Raw genomic sequence first — 27,769 nt, 5'->3', positions numbered from 1 at the left:
CTTGGCTCTGTCCACCAGGGCTGGCTCGGCAAGTGTGGGGGCGAACCAGAAGTGCCAGGGGGTTCACGTTTTCTGGGAGCATCCCTCAACGGATGACTGACGGGAGTTCTTGCTCTGGAAGATAAATACCCAGCTCCCTTGCCTCCAGGACAACTCGGAGGTATGTTCTATGGTTCCCAGTCCTCCCCAGCAGGAGTGAGCTCCAGCTGCCCACGGTGGTAATTTGCTTGGTAAAGTGTCCCTTTGTATTAACTTCCCTCCTCTCCCTGTCTCCCTTTCCTACTCCCTCCCTCATATGTCCTGGAATCACCTCTCAAATAAGTCATTTGCAGTAGAGCCCTTGTCTCTGAGTCTCTTTACAGGAAACTCAAACCAAGTAGTATCTAAAGTCCTAACCATTACACGCTGCCTGGACATATCGATGTTGTTTGTAAGTGCGAACAAGACCAGCAACTTAGAAAAAAACCCGGAAGTCGCCTAAACAGGGAACTGGCTAAATCAAAATCAATCCTATCCCACTTTGTATTTTATTTTATTATTATTTTTTAAACGGTTCTTTATTTTGAGACACTGGGAGAGCAGGGGAGGGGCAGAGAGAGAGGGAGAGACAGAACCCCAAGCAGGCTTTGCCCCGTCAGCACGTAGCCTCACACAGAGCTCGGTATCTCACAAACCATGAGATCATAACCGGAGCTGAAATCAAGAGTTGGACGCATAACCGACGGAGCCACCCAGGAGCCCCTTACTTTATTACTTTTGACGCTCTGGGCATGGTGTGGGGAGAGAATGGTGTTAACTGGGAGTTGCCAAGGGAAGCTCTCAAGTGCAAGTGTGTATGTTGTCATGTATGCATGTGCGAATGTCTGCCTGAGTGCGATGTTACATGGGCACAGACCTCTCAGATGAGCCGCTACCACACCATAAAAACTCGCCTGAAACTTCAAGGTCATACAGTCCAGCCAAGAGCAGGCAAACGTTGACTAGTGGACCAATTTCTCTTTCCAGACAGCCTAACAGGAAGGGCATCTATTGATAAGATCAGCACAAACGAATTTGCCATTTGATGTGAATTTGCAGAGTTCAAGCCAGAGTACCTCCGGCTCTGGGTTTTCTGTTTTTGTGGGTTTTGAGGGGGAGGGTTTCTTTCAAAAGGCTGGAGGCTGGAAGAGGAGTGTGTGGAGGAAGGAAACGGAGGCAGCTTAAACTAGAGACTGTTGTGGGGTTCTTGTCAACGAAAATTTTGCATATGTTTTTAAAAAATGTTTCTTTTTTATTTTTGAGAGAGAGAGAGGGAGGGCACGTGTGAGCTGGGGAGGAGGAGAGAGGCGGGCAGAGGGTTTGAAGCAGGCTCTGTGCTGACAGCAGCGAGCGCCATGTGGGGCTCGAACTCACGAACCGTGAGATCATGATCTGAGTAGAAGTTGGATACTTAACCAACTGAGCCACCCAAGTGCCCCTAAATTTTACATGGTTTTTTTGCCAAGTTATTTAGGGGTACTTTGCCAGAGCCTGACTCAGAGAGGTTACTATCCCAGTCTGAGGTCCAGGATCAGGCATTGGTCAGGCCTGGGATCTGAAATGTCAGCTGAGCTCAGGCAGTTAGGCATCAGACTCTTGATCTCAGCTCAGGTCTTGATCCCAGTGTTTTTATTTATTATCTTAAAAATAAATAAATAAGTGAAAGTTCAGCTGAACTGGTCCTTCCACCTGAGATAAAAGACCACGCCTCAGACCTTTCTCTCTCCTCTGAACAGAGCCCTTTCTCAACACCAAGTCCTTAGTGTACCTCATGTCATCTTATCCTCACCACAACCCTATGAAGTATAAGCACTCTTATTATTTTCCTATTACGGATGAGGAAAATGGGGCCCTAAGAAGCCAAGTGACTTATTTGTTCAACGACACCCAGCCTTAGATATTTGGCAGAGCTGGGATTTGAGGCAAAGTCTACCTTCCTCCCAAGCTCTCGACACTTCTTAGCAGCTGAGGGAGAATGTGTGAGTCAGCACTGCTGCATAACAAATAGCCCCAAGATTTCGGCGGCTTGCAACACACACACATTTCTTGTTCTCATTAATGTTTGTGCTTCTGCTGGGCTCTGCCCCATGGGCCTTCTTGTTCTGTGCCCTAAAGGACATGTCCATTCCTGGGGCGGAAGGGAAGTACAAGAAAGAAGGAGAAAACTCTAGCAATGCCCTTTAAAACTCTCTCTTGGAGGTGATGTGCAGCAGTCCCCCTCAAATCCAATTGGCCAAGTCAGTGGGGGCAGTGACGGGCAATCCTTTTATAGGGAAAGTGGGAAGGGGTGAAAAGTGGAGAACAATAATACAATCTCCTGCCTTTTTGGTCACCAATATTAACTTCTCTCCCATCACTTAAAATACCATCCAACCCCCTCAAGAAAGACACCTCAAAAAGTCACATACAGCCATGATGGAAGGCTTGGAGCATAGGACGTGATGGTCTCTGCTTCATGTGTTAAGAGAATGTTGTCTTTGAAAACCTCTTCTGCAGGGCCTTGTACCACCTGGGAGGGATGAATAGGCTGTCACTGTTTCAACCTCCTGTCGGACAAGCTGGGGAAAGGCATTTCAGCAGCGGGAGAGCTAGAAGACCAGCCAGGCCGGTCGTAGCAAGAAATAACAACAGCAACAAACATATATTGTGCACTTCCTATGGGCCGGGCAGCATGTTAAGGACTGTGTTTCATTATATCCCCACAGCAATACCTTTTTATGATTTGATCCCATTCATTCGCATTATCAACTCATTTTACAGATAAGAAGGCCAAGGCTTGGAGAGCTTGAGCCCAGTTTATAGAACCACTTGCTTAACCATTGAGATAACTCCTCTCATTGCTTAGTCTACATGGTGGCTTACGGTCCTGAGATATTAACCCTTCAATTTCTATAGGTGCCATCTCACTTGTAACGCCTTTAGTGGCATCTGAGGCAGTCGAACACTCCCACCAAGCTCTCCCAACAGTCCCACTGGTCTACAAGTTTAGTTGCTTTCATAATGAGATACCAACTAGTAGTTACTGAAATAATATAGGAATGTATTTCTCTTTTATATAAATGTACAAATAGGCAGCCTTGGGCTAAGTGGCAGCTCTATAATCATTAGGTACCCAGGCTCCTTCCATCTTGTTTTTCTTCTGTTTCCAGCACGTACCTCCCTTTTCGTGATACAGTATGGCTGCTATAGCACCTGCCATAACATCTGCATTCTAACCATGGAGACCTTATAAAGGGGAAATGAAAGGTATGTCTCATACTTTTAAGCATACTTCCTAGAACTTATACACACAACTTCTATTTGCATCCTATTGGCTGGAAGGTAATCATATGGTTATATCTTGCTGCAATGAGGCTATGATGAAGTATAATCTCTATTCTGGTTGGCCTTGTGCGGTCTTATTACTAAAGGAAGAAGGGAGCACAACATCGGGGAAAACTTTTTTCTTTAAGTTTATTTATTTATTTTGAGAGACAGAGAGAGAGAGAGCACACGCAAGCAGGGGAAAGACAGAGAGAGAAGGAGAGAGAAAATCCCAAGCAGGCCCCACACTGTCAGTCCAGAGCCCAATGCGAGGCTCGAGCTCATGGACTGTGAGATCATGACCTGAGTGGAAATCAAGAGTCAGATGCTTAACTGACTGAGCCACCCAAGTGCCCCTTGGGGAAAACTTTCTAAAGAGGGGCTCACCAAGTCTGTTGGTGAGGTGCCCCAAACTGGTTAATAAATCAAACCACTACTCTTCCAATATATGCCCCAGATTAATTTAAAGCTGGGGCTGGGCCTTGCAATGGGTAGAGCAGAGAAAGGGGTGTGGTCTGGCCGGTTTCTCCTCTGGCTCCCAAATTCATTACACAAAATCCCTCTTTAAAAGGCTGTTTATGAGACGGGCTTGCATTTCTCTTGGGGCATTTGCCCTTTACCCGATGCCAGCAAACTTTTCAAAGTCTCCTCTGACCACACTTGACAATGAGGTGAGTCCCCATGAATGGCTTTTTGATCTGTCGCTGTACAGGGTTAATCCCGTAAGTGATGGGTTCAGATGGCTGCTTTGCTGCTTGCTTGCTGCCCATGTGACCTTGGGCGAATAACTTCACCTCTCTGAGCCTCAGTTTTTCCCTCTGTAAAATGAAAGTCACAGTAGTGCTTGCTGTATACGGCTATGTCAGGGGATGGATGAGATGACGACGGGAAGTGTTTAGCCTGCTGCTTGGCCCTGAGCACTCAATACAATTGAATGATTATTACTTTTCTCAGCGAATTTTTAAAAAATAGAGTGTCTACGGGGCGCCTGGGTGGCGCAGTCGGCTAAGCGTCCGACTTCAGCCAGGTCACGATCTCGCGGTCCGTGAGTTCGAGCCCCGCGTCGGGCTCTGGGCTGATGGCTCAGAGCCTGGAGCCTGTTTCCGATTCTGTGTCTCCCTCTCTCTCTGCCCCTCCCCCGTTCATGCTCTGTCTCTCTCTGTCCCAAAAATAAATAAACGTTAAAAAAAAATTTTTTTTAAAGTTTTTATTTATTTATTTATTCATTTAAGTAAGCTCTACACCCAATGTGGGGCTCAAACTCATAACCCTGAGATCAAAAGTCACATGGTCTTCCTCCCAAGCCAGCCGGGAGTCCCAAGAACAAGTGAAATTAATTTTAATTTAGCCCAATATATCCAAAGTGTCATTTCAGCATGTAATCAATATAAAGAAAAATATTCATGAAATATTTTTTACCCCCCCCCCATTTTTTAATGCATTAGGCTTCAAAATCCATTGTGTATTTTATACTGACAGCACACCTCGGTTTGGACCAGCCACATTCAAGGGCTCAGAACCACATGTGGAGAGTGGCCTCGGTATGAACAAGATAAACTTATCCTTCCCTGGTTTTGTCTCTGTGCATAGCCAAAGAAACATTATTGTACATCCAAATTGCTGGGACCTTGGCTGAGTCTATCTGCTGGAAGCTTTCAGCATATTCTTAGGTCACCGATCTCTAGAAAACAGAAAGTGAGGACATCTCCAGCCCCCACCAGCTTCCTCCAATCTCAGGGTTGCTGCCTCAACTACTGTCTTCTAGAGGCCCAGCAGAAAGGGTTTGATGCAGCAGCAAGTGCATATGTAAATGTACAGGAAAACGTCTGTAAGATTCTTACCAAATTGTTGAGAGGAACGTCAAAGCAGACTTTGTAGTAATGCCCCTGAATTTTTCCATTGAGAATGCATTCATGTGTTACTTATTTAAGCAAAAAATGAGAGAGAAAGAAAGGTAAAGGAGTGTAACCATGATTTGGAGTAAGTCTCCAAGAACTTGAACAGAAAACAGGGCAAGCGTGGAGACGACAAGATGGACCTTGGTACCAGCTGCCTGCATTTGCAGCCAGTCCTGCCATCTACCCGCTGGGTGACCTGGGGCAAGTTTCTTTCTTTTCTTTTCTTTTCTTTTCTTTTCTTTTCTTTTCTTTTCTTTTCTTTCTTTCTTTCTTTCTTTCTTCTTTCTTTTAATATTTATTTGGGGGGGAGGGGCAGAGAGAGAGGGAGACACAGAATCCGAAGCAGGCTCCAGGCTCTGAGCTGTCAGCACAGAGCCCGATATGGGGCTCGAACCCATGAGCCATGAGATCGTGACCCGAGCCGAAGTTGGAGGCCCAACTGACTGAGCCACCCAGGCACCCCTGGGGCACGTTTCTTATGCTCTCTGGGCCTCAGTGTCTTAATAAAATGGGGAAAATCAGGGGACATATGCCCCTGGGTCGTTTTGAGGATTAAATGCGTGAACACGGTAGGGTGTTGTGATCATGCCTGACAGAGAAAGTACTCAAAAAATGTTTTTGTGGTTTTTGGTTGGGAGAAGGTAGCAGGAAACTCTCTCAGTGAAGACACACTGAAGGGGGATCTGGATGAGGAGTCTGGATCTGCCGTTACCTAGTTTGTGTGAACTTGGGTCTCAGTTTTATGCTAATACTAATTCTAATATTAACAACAGCAATGTACGTGTTTGCGTACTTACTATCACCCAGGAACCTCACGTGTTTTATTTCGTTGGCTATTCACAACATCTCTCTGAGGCAGATGCTATTATTATTTCCCTTCTCCAAATGAGGAAACAGAGGCTAAGAGGTGTGAAGCAGCTTCCCCGAGGCCACACGGCTACTAAGGCCCAGAGGAGGGATTTGAATTCAGGGCTGTCTGCCAGATAGAAGAGCCTGAGGCGATGCCCACTGCACCACCCTGCCCCATCTGTAAGGTCTTTCCCAGTTTTGCTGGTCTGTGATGCTGGGAGGTGAGTTGCATGCTGGGAGCTAAGAGTTCTGGTTTCAAGTGCTAGTTCTGTTGAGTTTCTGGACCCCAGAGTGGGCCTGTCAGTTTTGTCATCTGTAAACTGGGGCCAAGAAAATGCAGCACCCTGCATTTGAAGGTTGTCTTGCCAGCTTCCTTTAGACCTTTGCTACCTCTTTTTATCTTCCCAAACACCTCACTCATGAGGTCACGATGAAGATCACAGGATGTAGGTGGAAGGTCTTTGAGATGCTTAAATAGCACCAGGCTTCTAAGCCAGACTACCCAAGAGGAGGGGGAAGGAGGAAGTTGTAGGGAGAGAAATCCAAACCTGATTACATTAAAGGATGCATGTGGGGTTTTGAGAGAACAGTGACTTTTGCACAGAATCTCCGGAGGGAACGCACGGGCGCACACACGCATATGTCCTCATGTAGGCACACGTCTGAGACACCCTGGAAGCTGACATTTGGGGGATGGGGAACAAGGAAGTTGTTAAATTATCCAGCTGTTCTGTCTAAATATGTTGTACATCTGGCGGCCTGGAAACCTCTGGGTGACTTTTCACTTTACAGTCACCGTCTTGCTGTTTGGACTCAACCTTAGGGCTCTAGAGGAGGAAATAGGAAAGATGAAAAGAGAAACATGGGTAGGTTGGAGGCAAGGGGGAGGGGGGGGAAGCACAGAGAGAGAGAGAGAGAGAGAGAGAGAGAGAGACAGACTGAGAGATAGATTTAGACACAAACATACAGAGACAGACAGAAAGACAACAGGAGAGAAGCAGACAGGGGGAAGTGGGGGGAAAGAGAGTGAGGGAGAGGAGACCCAAGCAGAGAGACGGAGAGAGATAAACACAGAGACAGAGAAATTCACACAGAGGCAGAGACACAAACACAGGAAGAGATAGAAAGATAGATGAGATAGAGAGACTCACTCAGAGAAAGTCAGACCCGGACGTACAGGGTAAGAGAGAGAAAGAGACAAAGATTGGGAGCAGAGAGACCCACACACAGAGATGGAAGCAACACGGACACAGACACTCAGACATACTCCAAATGACAGATTCGCGTGAAGAGTTGGGCTGCCTGTCCAAGGAGGAAGTAGGGACAGAGCTGGAGAGGGACAAAGAGATTGAGATGGCGAGAGACAAACGCACAAATGGAGCAGAGAATAGAAAGAGACAGAGAATAAGAGAAACGCTGAGAAAAAGGCAAAGAAACAGAGATCCACAAAGAGAAGAAAATAAACCATTCGAACAAAAAGAGCCGTCAGGATCTGTTCTGCCAAAAAATCTTGGGAGTCAGAATGTGTTGTGTTAGGGCCTTAATGCAAAACATTAATCTCTTCAGAGGAAAGAGTGGGCTTTAAAATATGGTTTTCATGCAAGTAATTGCTCCCCAAACAGGAAATTATTTTATTCATTTTTTCCTTTTCTTCTTAGAACACCAGGACCTTCTGAGGAGCAACCAAAGACAGCATTTGAGTGTTTATCTACTTTCCGCAAACATCTCGCGTCAGCGGTTTCTTTTTAACAGGAGGAAAAAGTTTCTGGACAAGAATGAGGCCTCTTGATGAATGCTGTGGGGGCACAGAGTAGACTGCCATGTAGAAAGTGCTAGAACAGGGAAAGAAATCCTCCTGCACTTCTCAGGCTGATGGGGGATGAGTAGTGGCTTCTTAAAGTGCTCTCTGTGAAAAGGAGTTCTGAGGCCACATCTCAGGAAGGAGGATTGCTGTGATCCACAACTGATGTCTGTCACGCTCAGGGTGGCCATATCTCGGGAACATGGTCCAAGATATTGACTGGGTGAATTGAGATGGCCACCTTTAAACTGAAGCAGCCACTTTATCCTCAATGCTGCCTTCATGTCTAATGCATGGTTTTCTCAGTAACTGTTTTTTTTTTTTTTAACGAATTCTTTAATTTATACTTCTTTGGATGTGAGTTCATTTGAGTCTGTCAGGTCCTACAGCTCAGTGATCCCTCCCAGAAGTGAGTGGCCAGGGAGTGCTGTGAGGAAGGCAGTGCTGTTTCTGTTTCATACACGCGGTCAGCAAAGAACTCACTGGCAGGGTGACATTTGAGCCAAGACTGAGGCAAGTGAGGGAGCAAACCATGAGGATATCTGGGGGACGATGTTCCAGGCAGTGGAAACAGCCAGTTCAAAAGCCCTGAGGCAGGACTGTGCTTGACATGTTTGAAGAACAGTGAAGAGGCTGGGATGGCTGGAATGAAGGGAGTGAGAGCCAGAGCAGTGGATGTTGTGGTGAGAGGTGCCTGAGACTAATTCCTGTAGGGCTGCACGGTCGTATTACAGGCTTTGGCTTTGACCCTGAGCAAGATATGGGCCATCAAAGGATTTAGAGCCTAGAATTGACTTACGTTTTAAGAGGATCCCTCTGGCTTCTGGGCTAAGAACAGACCAGGTAGAAGGAGTGAGGAGGTCACAGCGTTTCCAGATGAGAGGTGATGGTGGCTGGGTCAAGGGAAAAGGAAGGGTCCGAGAGGGACCCTTCTCCCGATAGGGAGAAGTGGTCCGATTCTGGATATGTGTTGGAGGCAAGAGATGGCAGAATTTGCTAACGGATTGGATTAGGTGTGGGATGTGAGCGAATAAGAGAGTCAAGGGTGATCCAAGAGGACAAGAGAGTCAGGATGATCCCAAGTTTTGGCCTGAGCAATTTAAAGGATGGAGCTGCTACCACTCCCTGAGTCTGGGAGGGGCTAGTATAAGGCAACAGATCAGGAGCTCAAGGTCAGACATGGATTCTGGGGTGAGATCATGGAATTCAACTGAAGGCGTACTGGCTGCATCAGGAGATTGCCCTTTCTTTTTTGCTCCTTCTATGGCCTCTTGGCATGTCTATATTTTGATTCTTCCTCTTCTCTTTTCAAACAAGTTTTCTCTGATTATTTTTTCAACATCCCTCAGCATGAAAACATTTGACTCTACCCTGATCTGACTGGCTACTGCCTCTCTTAGTGTATGGTTTAGAGCAGCAATTTTCAAATTGTGTGCCAAGGCACCTGGGGGTTCTGCAGCAAACTCATAGGGGCACCATGTAATATTTTACATTTTCAAGGCAAATACAGTGATAGTTGACATCTCCCCGATGCCTCTTGAACTACTAGCTCAAGGTAGCTCAATGCAGTTTCAGCATTAGATTGCACGACATTCCTTTCCATGCCGCCATATCTTTGTAAGGTGGGTTTTCCGTGGTTGTTGTAATAAAAAGCAATTGTTACTTGAAAGTCAACCTGGAACGGGAAAGAAGGTGTTGCCCAATCTGCTGCCAAGGTTTGAGAATTCACGCAGTGCCCCAACATCCCATTGACAGCAATTGTGATTAAGAATGAAATAAAAAAATTTTCTTTCAATTTATCTTTTCAGAGTCTAAGTTCTTAGGCCATAAATTCTTATGAAATTGTTTGGATCTAGCTACTTAATACATGGAACTGTTACCCATTTCTTTCCACTTAGCGCTTCCCCGAAAAAATGATGGAGAAAATAGATGCTTGCAGGGGAAGCTTGGGAGCGCCTGCTCGGGACAGAGTCTCTAATCGGTTACTGGCCAGCCAATGGGTTGTCTAGCTTTGGATCAGGTGACCATGACTGATCCAATCAGGTGTCCAGTTGGTCTAGGGCCCGCGTCCTGAGGAGGGGAGTGTGGGCGGGCAGGTGGGTAAATCACTTCCCTTAACCACATCCCTGACGCCAACTCGCGTGTAAACTGCAGAAACCTTACTCTAAGTCTCAGCCTGAGCCCTGCTGGTGTGGGGGAATTGTAAGATCCCAGAACTTGGTCACCTTTAAGACTCTTTCGATCCTTGAGGATCCATTTTGGCGCCCATCCCTCGTCTCTGACACGCCTGGCACACATTGTGGTAATTTCTATTTTTCAGCTGCTGAGCCTTCCTGAATTTGGGACTTGCCCCGATAATGGCTCTCACAGGGGCAGGCGGCGCCCACTCCCAAGGAAGCAGAGGTTGGCGAGTCCTATCTGAGCCTCGCCTGCAGCTGGCTCGACCCGTCAGATGCCCGCACTGAGGGTTTTGACCGTGGAGTCGGCAAAGCGGCAGGGACAGGGAGAAATTGAGGGGGGCTGTGTGGGTGGTGTCGAAGCGGCAACACCGTCTATGTTCCGGGGCCAGCAGCGAGGTTGGCAGGAGCGTCGGTCCCTTGGCCGGCCTGGCCGGGTGGGCAGCACCAGCCGCAGTGGGAGGAGCTGTGTGTCCTCAGCGGCCTGGTCCGGGCAAGTTTCTGGCCGTGGGCCCTGCTGTGTGCCTGCCTTCTGTTTGTGCCTATTTTCTGACCTCGTTCTCCAGCCTTCCTGGCAATTGTGTGAGCTCAGCGCTCTCCCTGTCATAAATTCCCTTTCTGCTGAATTTAGTCAAGAGTCTGCTTCTGTATCTGGAGTTGCTACTAAAAACTGAACTGATTCTGGAACCCACTTTATTCATTTGTTGGTTGAAAGAAAAAATGATTCTGGCATATATATAATATATTTGTCCCGTCTAAAGGCACTAATAAAACAAATTCCCATGTCTGCACCCACCAGCCATGAAAGAATAGCTTATGTGTCTCAGAAGTAGGGTGATCTTTGTTTTTTGAGTTTATTTATTTATTTTGAGAGAGAACGCGCATGAACGCGTGTGTGCGTGTGTGCGCAAGTGGGGAAGGGGCAGAAAGAGAGGGAGAGAGAGAATCCTAAGTAGGCTTGGGGCTGTCGACACAGGATCCAAGGTGGGGCTGGATCCCACCAACCGATCTCAGATCATGACCTGAAATCAAGAGTCCAGTGCTTAACCAACTGAGACACCCAGGCGCCCCAGAAATAGGGTGATCTTATGTTCCGGTTTGTTTGGGACAGTTTTGGTTTGTACCTGTGATATGCCATAATTATAACTAGCATCCTCCCTTTCATCCCCAAAGTATGCCAGTTAGGCAACAGAATACGTGGTCACCTTACCCAGATGCCTCCTGTGTGTCTCCAGGATAGTCCCCATCCTAGACTCTTCCTTCCCTCAAATAACCACCATCTGGAGGTTTGCTTTAATTATTCTCCCCTTTTCTTTACAGGTTAAGCACCAAAGCAAGAGCGCCTGGGGTGGCTCAGTCGGTTAAGCGTCTGAATTCGGCTCAGGTCATGATCTCATGGCTGGTAAGTTCAAGACCTGTGTTGGGCTTTGTAATGTCAGCTCAGAGCCTGGAGCCTGCTTCAGATTCTGTGTGTGTGTGTGTGTGTCTGTCTGTCTCTCTGTCCCCCACCCCCACTCGTGCTCTCTCTGTCTCTCAAAAATAAATACACATTAAAAAAAAAACAACACCAAAACAATGCACTGTTTAGTTTTACCTGTTTTTGAGCTTTATATAAACAGAATCATACTGCTCATTTTTTGTGTGTGACTTGCTTCTTCCACTTAGCGTTAGGCATGTGAGATTTATGCTTGTTGCAAATTGCTGTCGTTTGTTTATTTTCCTGCTGCATAATATTCCATTACGTGAATATGCCACAGTTTATCCTTTTTCCTGTGGAAGAGCATGTAACCTGTTTCCAGGCTTTGTCATTATAAACAACACTGTGAGGAATGTTCTTGCATGTGTCTTTTGGTGGACACCAGCAAGGGTTTCTTCAGGGCTTACCCCAAGGGAAGTTGCTGGCTCATTATTGTGTACATAACCAACTTTATAATTTGTTTTTGCCAAACTGTTTTCTAGAAAGGAGGTTATCAATTATATTAGTTTCCTAAAGCTGTTGTAACAAATTTCCGCAACTTTGGCGGCTTAAAACAACAGAAATGTATTCTCTTACTTCTGGAAGCCAGAAGTCTGAAATCTGTATTATCAGGCTGAAATCGAAGCATGAGAGGGACCCTACTCCCTCTGGAGTCTCTAGGGCAGGATCCTTCCTTGCCTTCTCCAGCTTTTGGTGGCTCCAGATGTTCCGTGGCTTGTGACCCCATCACTCCAATCTCTGCCTCCATGAGTTCACGGTTGGATGGTGAGATGGACATTAGTCAAATGTTGTGACAGAGGCAACTCTTAGGTGTTTCTAGAGCATTTGACCCAGCAGGGGGAGGTCAAGGGAGGCTTCCTGGAGGAGGTGACATTTCAGCTGAGACTTAAATGACTAGAAGAAGTTAGGTAGGTGGGAGGAGTCAAGGAAGTGGGAGAGGGTGTCTCAGGAAGAGAGAGCAGCAAAGGTAAAGGCTTGGAGTAAGAAACAGCATGACATATTGAGAAGGTGAATAGTTTAATGTGGTCAGAATGAAGACGAAGGCAGCAGAAGTGGGAAGCTTTGCAGTCTAAGTTAAGGAATCTGAAATGAAATATGAATTAAAAGGTATATATTTCAAAGGATTCATAATTATGTGCTTGAGGTAAAATATTCAGCCCTACATTGGAAATCAAAAGCCCCCTGACCATCCCAACTGTCCCAGGAGATGGTATCTAATAATGTTTGGGGGTACATCTTTTTTTTCCTTTTATTTTTTTAATGTTTCTTTATTTTATTTACTTATTTATTTATTTATTTATTTATTTATTTTAATGTTTCTTTCTTAGAGAGAGATAGAGTGTCAGAGTGTGAGTGGGGGAGGGGCAGAGAGAGAGGGAAACACAGAATCAGAAGCAGGCTTCAGGCTCTGAGCTGTCAGCGTGGAGCCCTATGTGGGGCTCGAATTCACAAACCACGAGATCATAACCTGAGCGGAAGTCGGACGCTCAACCGACTGAGCCACCCAGGCGCCACAATTTTTTCCTCTTAAAAATTGAGCTATAGCTATATATAGGAAAATGTCCAACTGTTAAATACAGATGGGTGAATTTTTACCCACATTTTTATTCACATAATTATACTAAGATCAAGATAACAAACCAGCAAGTTTGGGGTCTTTCTAGATTTTTTTCTTTTTATGAACCAATAATCATGTACATGTACCTGAATACACTAATAGGTATGAATTTATACTGAGTATACTAATACGCAATATAATTTTATGAATATGCAATTATCTTATTTTTCAAGAATGGGATCATCCTTAACTTAATATTCTGCAGTATTCTTTTTTCACTTAACATGGACTTCCCCCTATCAATATGTAAAAATTAAGAGACAAAAGGCGATTGGTTCATTTATTTACCCGTTCACTCAACAAATACTTTTTTTGAGGTTGTACAGTATGTTCAGCTGTCTGTCATTGAAGGGCTTTAAACAGAGGAGTAACATAAAGAGGAACAATAGAATCAGTTTTACTTTGTAGATGGATCATTCTGGAAGTATGCTCTCCCTCAGTCCCTTGGGTGAAAGAGGAGGGGTAAAGCAATTCCCCACCGTGAGTGGCAGCTGCATTTTTCTTTTCATATTTTAAGTAGTTTTGAATAAGTACTACATTCAAGGGCTTCAACATTCAAAAGAGGCGAAGGGGCATTTAGTGCAGTCTTCCCTCTATCCCATCCCCCAACCACTCATTTCGGTGCCCAGAGACAGCTGCCGTCACTAACTTTCTTATGCATTTTTCCAGAGGTAGTGAAGGCGCACATGAGCAAACATGGCATATGTTATTGTTTTCTTTTAGTCTTTTTCAAATTTGCCTCTTCCTACTCGACAACAGCTCTCGAGATCGCTCCTATCAGTGCATACAGAGCATCCCCCAGGGTGCCAAGCCGGCTCAGTTGGTAGAGCATCTGATTCTTAAGCTCAGGATCATGAGTTTGAGCCCCATATTGGGTGTAGAGATTACTTTAAAAAAAAATAATAAAGCTTTTTTTTTTTTTTTTAAAGCATCCTCATGCTTTTGGTGGCTGCATAGTTGTTTTCTACTCAGTGGAAGGACAACTCCTATTGTCAAACCTTGCCCAGAAGCCTGGTATCTTTTATCCCCTGCCAGACGTCTCTGTGCCCCCAGCTGGCGGACACCTAGGTGGGCTGGGCTCTGAGAACTGGGAATATTCCTTGGCCTGACTGGGGAGTAAGGGGTGCTAGTGCCAGGGGGCCCCCGGGAGACTTTCAGTGTCCCACTCTCTCTGTTACGTTGAGAAGCCACCCTGGCTCGTGTATAGTCTTTGCCCCTCATTCCTGTGTCCAGGTGCATCACCAGTTGACCTGCGTGTTATCTTGCCCACGTGATGTCCCTCCCACGTAAGCAGCTGTTCCGTGGCCGTCTTAGAGCCCCAGGCCTGTGCCCACATATTCTGCCAGATAAGATCACCCTTGGTCGTGGATGAAATACTTATTTAATGAGTGCCTATGTGCCAGGCTGCCTGGTAGCCTTTTACAAGCTAATTCTCATAACAGTCATGCCTAATAGGTACTGTTGTTCCCATTTTACGGATGAGGAAATAGAGTCCTCTTCCATATGGACAGGGAAAGCCAGAGCTGGGTAATGGTGAAGACTGAATTCGAACTCACTGATGCCAGACATGTTGGTTATCCTTGGTTATCCATCAAGCAGTAAGTACTCAATATGTATGTGCTGACTGAATGAGTGAATTTGAGAAATGTTTCCTGAGCAGGTCCTTTGTGTCAAACATTGGTCTAAGCTCCAGGGACTGAGCAGTGAAGTAGACAGCTTTCTCAGAGCTGAAATTCTAGTGGGGAAGACAATCTAAACAAGTAAGCAAATGAAAATAAGATAATTAGATAGCAATAAGAATTGTGGAGGAAATATAGTATGAGATACTAGGCAGTGGCTGGGGGAGTGAGGGCAGGTGGGTCATCTTTAGATAGGGACACAGTCTGTAAGGAAGTGAACTTTGGACTTAATCTGAGTGGCGAGAAGGAGTGAGGTGCACAAATATGTGGTGGAGAGGGGAGGATTCCAGGCGGAGGGAACAACACGTGCAAAGGGCCTGAGGTTGGCTCAAGCTTGGTGTGTTTAGGGAACAGAAAGAATACCAGTGTGGCCAGAGCAGGATATAAGGGACAGTGGTCGGAGTTGAAATTCAAGATGCAGACAGGGGCCAGATCATGCAGGGGCTTGTCAGCCACATAAAGTCTTGGATGGCTTTAGTAGAGGGATGATATGTCCTCAGGTTGCTGTGTGGCGAATAGGCTGCGGGGTGGCAAGAGAGGAAGCAGGGGGCATGTTGAGGAGGTTGCTGCCGTCCCCTGGCCTGGGAGGGTGGTGACCTGGACCAATGCGGGAGCCATGGAAACCAACAGAATGGGGATGCATTTTGAAAGGAGAGCTGACAAAGTCTGCTGATGAATTATAGTTGGATGATGGGAGAAAAAGAAGAACCAAGGATAACTCCTTGGTTTCTGGCTCCAGCAGCTGGGTGGATGGTGATGGAGCCGTTTATTGAGATGGGAGGACGGGGATTAGTAGGTTGCGGTGGGGGCAGTTGGGGAGAGGGGAGGAGGAAATGGAACTCCGCTTCAGACCCAGGAAGTGCGCCCTGCCCATTAGACATCCCAGTGGACGTATCGGTTAGCAGCTGCGGGTAATGAGTCTGGGACTCAGGGGAGGAGGCAGGGCAGGAGGCTGATGAGTCATCACATTGATGGTGTGAAAAGCCACAAGACTGGATGAGATTGTGTGGGAGTGAGTGAAGACAGATCCCTCCTCAAGAGACAGGAGGGTGATGAGGATGCACATTACCCAGGGTGGGGGACTAGCTTCTGGAATGGTGATGGAACGCCCAGCAAGCAGCTCAGCCTCAGACCCAGGGGGGCCCTGAGGGGCTCTGGCTGGGGTGTTCTGGAGGTAGATCTTAGCTGCCATCCACAGGGTCTTTGACCCTGTGTCCCAACGCCCTCATTCTGAAGGCCCTCAGACAGCATTACCCAGATTTGCTGTTTACCTAACGCTTCTTCCAAGGGCTTCAAAAGCTGGAGTCCCCGGGGAGACGCCGTTCTTCCCTTAGGGCCTTTGGTAGAATGCAGGCCAGGAAACTGGGACAGCAAGTACCTCATTCAAGGTCTCAAGGGTGGAGCTGTCTGCAGAACCATGAGGCAAACCCCTTATCCACCCACATCCATATTGGTTTGGTTTCTCATGAGGCTTCTATTTTGCCAAGAGGGGCATGAAAATAAAATAGAGCTTCCCAGAATAATTAAGATGTTTAGCAGTGGTGGAGTGGGAGAAGACTTCCCGAACAATAGAGCATGAGGAGAGAGAAGTGTAGTAGAGAAGTTTGGTAACGTTTGGCCTGTAATATGTAATATAACACTGTCCTTGGTCTCTACTTGGAACTTCAGCAAAATCTCTTGTACATAATGCCTTGGGGTTGAATTTGCCTTTTGGGGGTGGAACAATGTGCTTAAATGGGTTTCTGGAAAGTCCTGGGGTCTGAACCACATAAGAGTTATATTGGGAGTAATCTTAATGGGGCTGAGGAATACAATGGAATGGTTCCTGCTCCAGACTGGAGCTCCTGCAAGTCAGGGAACACACAAGACTCACTTCTGCATCCCCCTCAACCAGTACTGGGTGTGAACACAGCAGGGTCCCCATCAACCAGGACTGTGTGTGAACACAGCAGGGGATCAGGAATTGTTTGCAGAATGAATGAATCAACAGAGGAGTAGGTGAGTGAATGAGTGAAGTGTAAAGAAGGTTGTGCATAGGAAAGAGAGAGAAGAAAAGTGGGTGGTCACCGACAAGACAGGCAAAAGTTAAAAGGTCTGACAATATCGAGTTTTGGTAGTCAGTCCCCAGGATGGCCCCCAATAGTTCTTGCCTCCTGATATTCACAGTGGTATGAGTTTCCTACGGCTGTGTGACAAATTGCCATGAATCGAGCAGCTCGAAACAACACTGGTTTATTCTCAGGTTTTGTAGGCAAGAAGTCCTTTGTTCAGGGTCTCCCAAGGCTGAAATCAAGGTGTCAGTGGGGATTATGATTCCCCTGAGGGTCAGAGATCTCTTCAAAGCATGGGGGCTGTTGGGAGCACCCCTTCCCTTCTGGCTGTATGTGTGGAGGCCCCGGTTCTCTCCCTAGTTATCGGCAGGGCAGCACTCTCAGCTCCTAGAGGCTGTTCTCACGTCCTGGCTACACAGCCTCCTTGACAGGCAGTTCATACATAGCTATTGGCTTCTTCAAGAGTCTCTTGGATCTCTTTGAAGGCCTCACCTGATTAGTTCAGCCCCTCCCAGGGCATTCCCCCTTTGATTAAGTCAAAATCAACTGATTAGGGACCTTAATTACATCTGCAAAATCTCCTCTGCCCTATGACCCAACATAATCATGAGTGACATCCACTGTATTCACAAGTCCTACCCACATTCAAGGAGAGGAGATTCTATGGCACATGCACACCAGTGGGGAGGAAGCTTGGGGGCTGTTTTCATTTTTTTTATGTTTGTTTGTTTACTTATTTAATGTTTATTTATTTTTGAGAGAGAGACAGAGTGCATGTGGGGGAGGACCAGAGATAGAGGGAGACATAGAATCTAAAGCAGGCTCCAGGCTCTGAGCTGACAGCACAGAGCCTGACGTGCGGCTCGAACTCACAAACTACGAGATCATGACCTGGACCAAAGTTAGGCACTTAACCGACTGAGCCACCCAGGCGCCCCGCTTGGGGTCTGTGTTAGAACTCTGCTACTATAGTACCTTTGTGTAAGATGCTCCCACACTGAATAGGGCTGACCTGTGTAATAACTAGAATGATATCTCAGAAATAATGGTGTGTGAACTCCACATCCAGGTCATAAAAGACACACATGGTGACTTCCACTTTTCTCTCTCTCTTTGATTCCTCATTGTGGGGGGAGGGATGGGGTTGGAATATAGCTGCCATGTTGTGAGGATGCTCAAGCAGCCCTGAATATTACAAACATACACACATGAAGGATGAATTTATTAAAAACACATGGGGCTTCTGTCACTCAGACTCTGGCACCCAAGGCTGTCACAGAACAGCTTGTAATCCTAAACTTCTCTCTCCTGATTCACATCATTCAGGCCCCAGGGAGAAGCTTCTCCGTATCTCTTAGGTCACGACCTCAAAATAACAGTCGTGTCCAAATGTAGTGTCATGGGTCGTACTGCTGCCTAATTGGAGATGGCCACTCCAGTTCTGGTTCTAGTGGAGGGATAATTGAGAGTTGCAAGCACTTAGATAAGAGCAAAGAGCAATGGATTAACTTGCAGATTCCTTCCTCTCTGATAGCGTAAATGCATAAGGAATTCAGGCTGCTTTTTATGTTCCATTTTGTCCTTCTGGAGGTGCTCACGCATTAGTGCAATTTTTTTAACAACTACACATGGCAATTGTAGGGAATAGATTCTAAAATGTCCCACAATGATTCTCACCCTCTGGCATTCATACTCCTGTGTAATCTCCCTTTAAGTGTGGATGGGACCCGTGACTCAATTTTAACGAATAGAATACAGCAACAGGGATAGGACTTCACATCTGTAATGACCTTGCATAGGATGTAACTACTGCTTGCTTGCGGATTCTCCCTATTGATGCTCTCCTTTGCTAGCTTTGTTGAAGTAAGCCACAATATGGAGAGGCCCCCACGGTACAAAACAAAACAAAACACAGCAAAACAAAAGGACTGGCGGGCAACCTCCAGCCAATAGCCAGAGAGGAGCTGAGACTGAGTCTGCCAGCCCATAAAGAATTGAATCCTGGACCACTACCTAGAAGCAGGTCCTTCCCCAGCTGAATCTCCGATGGGATCCCAGGCTTGGCCCACATCCTTTTTTTTTTTTAATGTTTATTTATTTGTGAGAGAGACAGAGCATAAGCAGGAGAGAAAGAGGGAACAGAGGGTCTGTAGCAGGCTCTGTACTGACAGCAGAGATCTGTGCTGACAGCTGAACTGTGAGATCATGACCCGAGCTGAAATCGGATGGTTAACTGACTGAGCCACCCTCCCCTTGCCTTTTGATTTTAAAAGGTAATTTTAATTTAATAGAGAATTTAATTTTCACAGAAGAAGTTAATAAAATATTCTAGGAGAAAAATAACTTAAAACAATTTTTTTAACGTTTATTTATTTTTGAGACAGACAGAGACAGAGCATGAACAGGGGAGGGGCAGAGAGAGAGGGAGACACAGAATCTGAAGCAGGCTCCAGGCTCTGTGCCGTCAGCCCAGAGCCCGACACGGGGCTCGAACTCATGGACCGCGAGATCGTGACCTGAGCTGAAGTGGGACGCTTAACCGACTGAGCCACCCAGGCACCCCAAAAAATAACTTTTAAAAACATAAAATATTTGGGGTGCCTGGGTGACTCAGTCGGTTAAGAATCCGACTTCGGCTCAGGTCATGATCTCATGGTTCATGAGTTCGAGCCCTGCATCGGGCTGTCTGCTGTCAGTGCAGAGCCTGCTTTGGATCCTGTCTTCCTCCCTCTGCCCTTCCTCCCCTGGATCTCAAAAATAAATAAAAATTAAAAATAAATAAAAGTAAAATATTTTAGTTTGTTAATTTTTTACATTTACTTTAATAATTCACATTTCTGGGGGCGCCTGGGTGGCTCAGTTGGTTAAGTGGCCGACTTCGGCTCAGGTCATGATCTCGCAGTCCGTGAGTTCGAGCCCCGCATCGGGCTCTGTGCTGACAGCTCAGAGCCTGGAGCCTGCTTCAGATTTTGTGTCCCTCTCTCTCTGACCCTCCCCCGTTCATGCTCTGTCTTTCTCTGTCTCAAAAATAAATAAACGTTAAAAAAAATTCACATGCTGATGAAAATATATTCAAGCTTTTATACTTCCATAGAATTTCATTTTATTTTTTATTCCTTTAGATCATCACGGTCAATAGCACAAACATTATGTAAAAACTTTTACTATAACAACATAATGAGCAATTTTGCTAAAATGAAGGCAAGAAGCCGTGCCTGGGTGGCTCAGTCAATAAAGTGACCGATTCTGGTTTCAGTTCAGGTCATGAGCTCTCAGTTATTGGGTTCTGCACTGACAGTGTGGAGCCTGCTTGGGATTCTGCCTCTACCCTGCACGTTCTCTCTCTCAAAATAAGTAAACTTAAAAAAATAAAACAAAGGCAAGAAAAATTTTATGGAGTAAATGTATAATCCTTTATTAATTATGTATTTTTAAATTATTCATTTAGAGGAGTTCCTGGGTGTCTCAGTTGGTCAAGCATCTACCTGATTTTGGCTCTGATCATGGTCACCCTGTCCTGAGATGTTGTGCCCCTCCCCCACTTACGTGCACATGTGTATGTAGGCGCATGTGCACGCACTCTCTCTCAACACTGGCACATCAATACAATATCCAGGCACGTACAATCATCATTTAATTCGCTCATCATTGATATTTTGCCAATTTTAAGACATATAAAAACCATAGCTTTACACATATTCCTTCACTTTGTTATAATGAACAAACTTCGTTTGTTAAAATAGGAGGTTAAAACGTATTTTATTTGACAATTTGTAAACTTGTTTATACCATGAAGACTTTTAGACACACGGCCTGCAGGCCTCCGTTTGTACGCTTGTCCTGGGCCCTGTGGATGTCGGGGCAGGTCAGCCCAAGGTTACTCAGCTGGTAAACGGAGCCAAGATGCACACTCCCATCTGCTTGGACTCCCAGGTCCAAGCTGTGTAAGATGTGACCTTCTCTGATTCAGCTCCCGGTGGAAGAGCTGTCACCTTGGGAAGCCCACAGAAGCTGGGACATTCAGTGGTCCTGGGCAAGGGTGACTACAGAATTCACAGGGCCTGGTGCAAAATGAAAATACGTTGTAGTTCTAATTAACAAGTTACTGAGAGTTTCCAAATGCTTACAGTAGATCGCTAACGTAAGCAAGAGGTCCTTGTGAGTGCAGGGTCCCGTGCAACTGCATGGGTTGTGTGCCATTGGTCCGGGAGCTTCCTGGAGCTGGCGACTGGATACTCCACCCTCACGTGGAATGGGTAGGATTGGGTGTGGCCAGAAGAAGAGGCAAGAGCAAATGGGAAATGAGGACCATCTATTTGTAGCACTTTCCTTTAAAAACAAATTTATTTAAATAAAAATGTTAAGTCATTTAAAGAAAAAATTAAGGAAATAAAAGCATATGTTACATGCAGATATGGAAAAATTGTAACGACTCATTTGAATAACTGGAGCTTGGGAAGTTGCTACCTGTGTGTGAGTGTACAAGCATGTAATTGTTTTTTTTTTTTTTATTTTTTTTTTTTATTTTTAAAAAAATTTTTTTTTCAACGTTTTTTATTTATTTTGGGACAGAGAGAGACAGAGCATGAACGGGGGAGGGGCAGAGAGAGAGGGAGACACAGAATCGGAAACAGGCTCCAGGCTCCGAGCCATCAGCCCAGAGCCTGACGCGGGGCTCGAACTCACGGACCGCGAGATCGTGACCTGGCTGAAGTCGGACGCTTAACCGACTGCGCCACCCAGGCGCCCCTACAAGCATGTAATTGTCAGTGTGTGCACATAAGTCTTGTATGTGAATCTTTGCATCGGTGAAGACGAGCGTGTCTTTGAGTGTTGGTGTATTTGTGTAAAGTGAAAGTGTCTGAGCTTATGTGTACTGTCGTGTCAATGTGTGTAGGGAGATCTGGGTGGATGTGTGCATGTAAAGTTTTCTTACTCTGAACTACAAGGAGAATGTAAAACTGTCAACCTCTTGGGGTGCCTGGCTGACTCAGTCAGTAGAGCGTGTGAGTCTTGATCTCTGGGTCATGTGTTCAAGCCCCATTTTGGGCATAGGGATTACTTAAAAATATTTTTTTAAATATGTTTTAATGTTTATTTATTTTTTAAAAAAAAATTTTTTTTTTCAACGTTTATTTATTTTTGGGACAGAGAGAGACAGAGCATGAACGGGGGAGGGGCAGAGAGAGAGGGAGACACAGAATCGGAAACAGGCTCCAGGCTCCGAGCGGTCAGCACAGAGCCCGATGCGGGGCTCGAACTCACGGACCGCGAGATCGTGACCTGGCTGAAGTCGGACGCTTAACCGACTGCGCCACCCAGGCGCCCCAATGTTTATTTATTTTTGAGAAAGAGAGAGACGGAGTGTGAGTAGAGGAGGGGCAGAGAGAGAGGGAGACACAGAATCCGAAGCGGGATCCAGGCTCTGAGCTGTCAGCACAGAGCTGGACGCAGGGCTCCAACTCACGAACCGGGAGATCATGACCTGAGCCGAAGTCAGATGCTTAATAGACTGAGCCACCCAGGCACCCCCCCCACAAATTTTTTTAATTAAAAAAATTGTGGACTTGTTTACACTAGATCCATTTCTGATACCTGTGTGTCAGCTATTGCCCCAGTAACACTGTGCACAACCACAAACAGGGAAATGGGGGAACACTGCTAAATGCGACGGGTATGAGTTTTCCTTTTAGGAGAATGAAAATGTTCTAAAACTGATTGTAGTGATGGTTGCACAACTGTGAACTTGCTAAAGAAAACATTGAATTGTACTATTTAAAAGGCTGAATTTTATCATAGTGGATTATGTCTTAATTAGGTGGTTAAACAACCACCGCAAACATTAATTTTCTTTTTTCTTTTTTTTAATGTTTATTTTTGGGAAAGACAGAATGTGAGTGGGGGAGGGACAGAGAGAGAGGGAGACACAGAATCCAAAGCAGGCTCCAGGCTCTGAGCTGTCAGCACAGAGCCTGACACGGGGCTCGAACTCACCAACCACGAGATCATGACCTGAACCAAAGTCGGACGCTTAACCGACTGAGTGACCCAGGTGCCCCAAACATTGATTTTCTTGCTCATTGGTCTACAGGTGCAGGACAGCTCTTCTGAAACCGCTGGGCTTGGCTCCTGGCTGCAGATGAGTTCAGGTGTATGTTCCACATGTTTTATCTACGTGTCATCCTGTTCGGATGAACAACTGCTCAGGCATGTTCCTTTCGTGGTGAATAGCAGAAGTGCAAGGGAGCGAGTAGACACAAGTAAAGTTTCCTAACACCTTGGCTCAGAACTAGCACTAGAACTAGTCACTCCTGCCCACGTTGCATTGGCTGGAAAAAAAGTCACATGTCCAAGTCCATCATCAACAGGACAGGGAAATATATTTGCCTCTCTCTCTCTCTCTCTCTCTCTCTCTCTCTCTCTCTCTCTCTCGTACTTCAAGGCCATACAGGGGAAGAGAATAAAGAATCGAGAGTGGAAATCCAATGTGCCTCGTGTGTGTAGCATGTTGATCTTTCTCCTTTAGAGATTCGGTTAAAACAGACCGGACCACCCAGCTTCCGGGTCGGGCAGCCTAAGGTCTCCCCACAATTTCTGCCTGTTCCTGTATTTTGTTTCTTCTTGCTTCCCTCTTCCCCAAGCGTCAGCCGGTCTCAGAGCTCCTGTGCCTGAGTGAGCTACCTCGCCTCCCCCCTGAGCCAGACCGAGGTGAGAAGCCCAGCGTCGTCACTAATGTTGAGAAGAAATGCAGTCTCGCTCAGCACTTAGTGCATTTAGGAACTTAGCTGAAGATTTCAAGGCTCACGGAGAAGACTTGCACGGCACATTGCACAACCTTCTGCTGTGTGTACGGCTCTACCATTCTCCCGTCTCTGCCCGGAGACCGCAGGGAAGACTTCCTAGAGGAGGTGACATTTGACCAGATCTTGAAGGCTGAGGAGTTGGGTGCGAGACAAGGACGGGAAGGAACATTCCGGAGAGTGAGAACAGCAGAGATAAAGTGAGGAAACATCTGGAAGGGTTGAGAAGATGTAAATAGCTGGCATGGCAACGGTGGACGTTACGCTCGAGAGTGGAGGGAGTCGTGGAGGATGAGGCCAGAGCGTTCCGCAGGTCCACGACCAGTACCGCTTGCACTGTGTTCAACTAGGCTAGAAATCATTTTCCAGGATTGTCTTCCCTGTATGGTTCTGGGTTGGCACTGGCCACGAGAAAGATCTGAAAGATCTGTGTGAGAATATGGAAGGTGGAAGTGAAACTGAAGCCGTGTGTGTGTGTGTGTGTGTGTGTTTTAATATTTTATTTTTTTAAGTTTTGAAAGAGGGAAAGAGCGTGCGTGAGTGGAGGAGGGGCAGAGAGAGGGGGACAGAGGATCCGAAGCAGGCTGCGCACGGTCAGCAGAGAGCCCGATGCAGGGCTCGAACTCATGAATTGTGAGATCACGACCTGAGCCGAAGTCGAACGCTTAACGGACTGAGCCACCCAGGCGCCCCCAAAGCCATTTAAAAAAAAAAAAAATTTTTTTAACGTTTATTTATTTTTTGGGGGACAGAGAGAGACAGAGCATGAACTGGGGAGGGGCAGAGAGAGAGGGAGACACAGAATCGGAAGCAGGCCCCAGGCTCCGAGCCATCAGCCCAGAGCCTGACGCGGGGCTCGAACTCCCGGACCGTGAGATCGTGACCTGAGCTGAAGTCGGACGCTTAACCAACTGAGCCACCCAGGCGCCCCTCAAAGCCATTTTTTTTAATGCTCTGAAGGTCGAGGCAAGGTCCCAGGCACTGTGAACACAGGTTCCAGCTGTTCCTCTCCGTTGTCCTCGTGGCTCCAAGCTCATCCTTCCAGGTTCCAGTTTGGCCTTGCTCCAGTTCATGCCCAGCCCTCCCCCTTGACAGCTGATCCACACAAGATCATTGCCTAGGCTCCTCTACCGGCTTCCACAACTGTGTACCAGCTAATCCCTGTAATTCTGTCTTCTTCTTTTTTTAAGTTTACTTATTTATTTCGAAAGAGAGAGAGAGAGAGAGAGAGAGTGTGCAGGGGAGGTGGAGAGAGAGAGGGAGACAGAGAATCCCAAACAGGCTGCACACTGTCAGCACAGAGCCCGGCGTGGGGCTCGAACCCACTAATCGTGAGATTCTGACATGAGCTGAAATCAAGAGTCGGACACCCAACCGACAGAGCCACCCAGGCGCCCCCATAATCCTGTCTTCTATGCTGTTCGTAGTGATTCTCTGGGGGCACCCTGACTAAAAAAGCCAGGATCACAGAGACTACTGTGTGCCACACCGAGGAGTTTGGGGTCATCTTTTAGCATTTTTTCCCCTCGACTTTCATCTGAGGGCTGCTGTGACAGAGGTAACGCTAACTGTCCGCCATAGCCCTTCTTCCTGAGCATGTGGTTACATCTCCAGCCTCCTTTGCGTCTAGATGAAGTTCTAGCTGGTAGAATGTGGGCTGAAGTGAAGTGTGCACGTCCGGGCCTGGCACCCAGATCCTTCCATGTGACACTGTGGACTTGACCTCACTTCCCCAGTCTGCTGGCTGAATGACGAAGTCCAAGTGGACCCCAAGGCCTGGAGGGTTACAGGGCCATTAGCCGCAGAGAACCTGGGTCCTTGAATGCTTCCACAGAGCCAGAGAGCCCCCACTGCCCTGCCTCAGCTGTGACTTGAGAACTAGAATTTTACTGAGTAAAGCCAGTAAGATGTGCAATTGCTACAGTGGGTACCCCAACTTACTGAAAGCAACCACCTTCACAGTCCTCTCTGTAACTTTTACCACCGTACCTTTGTTGCTTTAATCACTTAAAAGAAACCCAATGCACTCTCTATATAACCTTGAATGTATTTAAAAAGAGAAACTTGTGGGGCGCCCTCGAGCCTCAGTTGGTTACGCATCTGACTCTTGATCTCAGTCTAGGTCTTGATCTCAGGGTTGTGAGTTCAAGCCCCGTGTTGGGCTCTGCCCTGAGCGTGAAGCCTACTTTAAAAAAATAAGATAAATCAAAGAAAGAGCACTTCGTGTTATTATCCATGAACAGAAAAGCAGCATCACTCATAGTAGAGAGACGGTAACAGTAAAAAATAAACACTGAGGGGCGCCTGGGTGGCTCAGTCGGTTGAGCGTCTGACTTCAGCTCAGGTCACGATCTCGTGGTCCGTGAGTTCGAGCCCCGCATCGGGCTCTGGGCTGATAGCTCGGAGCCTGGAGCCTGCTTCCGATTCTGTGTCTCCCTCTCTCTCTGCCCCTCCCCCATTCATGCTCTGTCTCAAAAATAAATAAACGTTAAAAAAATTTTTTTAAAAACACACTGAAAAATCAAACAATGATGCGAAATTCTTGCTGTATCCTGGACCCAACAAGGGCTCTGGAACCTGAGACCTGCTCACACTTTGTCATGAAGGGAGATTAATGTGCATTTGATAAGTGTTAAGGACAGGCTAGTACCAAACTGAGACTTTCTCTTTAAATGTTCCTCAACCACCAGTGATGATCACACCACACTCTATGAAACTATCTGAGCGAAAGAAAGCTGAACAATTTTAAAACATGTTTTATTGCAGAAGATTGCAAAGGCATATACATAAATGTATGTCATACACGTGTATGATGCCCATGTGTACATTACCCAGTTTCAACAGCTGTCAACTTTTTGCCATTCTGATACTTCTACTATCCATACAGCCCCACCCACCCCTCACTTCTTTTTCTTTGCTGGATTTTTTTCTAATTTTTTTTTTTTTTTTAAAGATACAGAAGAATCTTTTTTTTTTTTTTTTTAATTTTTTTTTTTCAACGTTTATTTATTTCTGGGACAGAGAGAGACAGAGCATGAACAGGGGAGGGGCAGAGAGAGGGAGACACAGAATCGGAAACAGGCTCCAGGCTCTGAGCCATCAGCCCAGAGCCTGACGCGGGGCTCGAACTCACGGACCGCGAGATCGTGACCTGGCTGAAGTCGGACGCTTAACCGACTGCGCCACCCAGGCGCCCCTCTAATTTTTTTAAATGTTCATTTCTGAGAGAGACAGAGCATGAGAAGGGGAGGGGCAGAGCGAGAAGGGGACACAGAATCTGAAGCAGGCTCCAGGCTCCGAGCTGTCAGCACACAGCCCGATGTGGGGCTCAACCTCATGAACCACGAGATCCTGACCTGAGCCGAAGTCGGACGCTTAACCGACTGAACCACCCAGGTGCCCCTTTCCTGAATTATTTTAAAATAAAACCCAAACATATAATTTCACCTACAAATACTTCAGTACATAGCTCTACTAATAAGGACATTTAAAAAATAAATAAGGACAATTAAAAAGCAATGCCATATTGTACTGAATACTCAGTCTGTGTTCAATATCCCTAATTACCGCACAAATGAGATTTTATACCCGATTTGTTTAAATCTGGACACAGCACATATTGCATTTGGTTGGTAGGCACGTAGTCTCTTCGAACCCCCTGTTTGATTGGTTGCAGTAACTGGCCTCTCTCCACACCCAGCAATGTGACTTTGCAGCCTCTCCTACTGAGAGATGGGGATCTATTTCCCCACCTTGGAATCGGGGCTTGATCATGGGACTTGCTTTGGCCAACAGGATGCAGAAGTGATGCCGCACGATTTCTGGGTCCGGGCGGTGAGATGATCCCACATATTCTCTTGGGCCCCTGCCTCGGCCAGAGAACAAGCTCAGACAGCTTGCTGTGGGTAAGAGAATTTGTGGAGGAGGACTTTCCCGGCGAGGACCTTCCAGATGAGCTGGTCCCCACCTGACCTGCCTGCTGACCGTAGATTCATGAACACACCCAGCCTAGATCAGCTCAACTTGGCCCAGACCGAAAGAACTGCCCACCTGACCACAGACTCATGAGAAATAATAAATTGTTATTTTAAATCACTA

General features: G+C 46.4%; 1 long non-coding RNA gene across 1 annotated transcript; it reads left to right on the top strand.

Moving 5' to 3' along the window:
- LOC115498676 lies at nt 1-27,769 on the top strand. The gene is made up of 4 exons (XR_003963908.1): nt 1-160; nt 3,168-3,264; nt 11,367-11,448; nt 27,467-27,769. It is a non-coding gene; the product is annotated as an uncharacterized LOC115498676 (long non-coding RNA).

The sequence above is a fragment of the Lynx canadensis genome, chromosome D3, assembly GCF_007474595.2.
Source record: "Lynx canadensis isolate LIC74 chromosome D3, mLynCan4.pri.v2, whole genome shotgun sequence".
Lineage (NCBI taxonomy): Eukaryota > Metazoa > Chordata > Mammalia > Carnivora > Felidae > Lynx > Lynx canadensis.
Note: the sequence above shows the minus strand (reverse complement) of the source record. Positions and strands in the feature narration are given on the sequence as shown.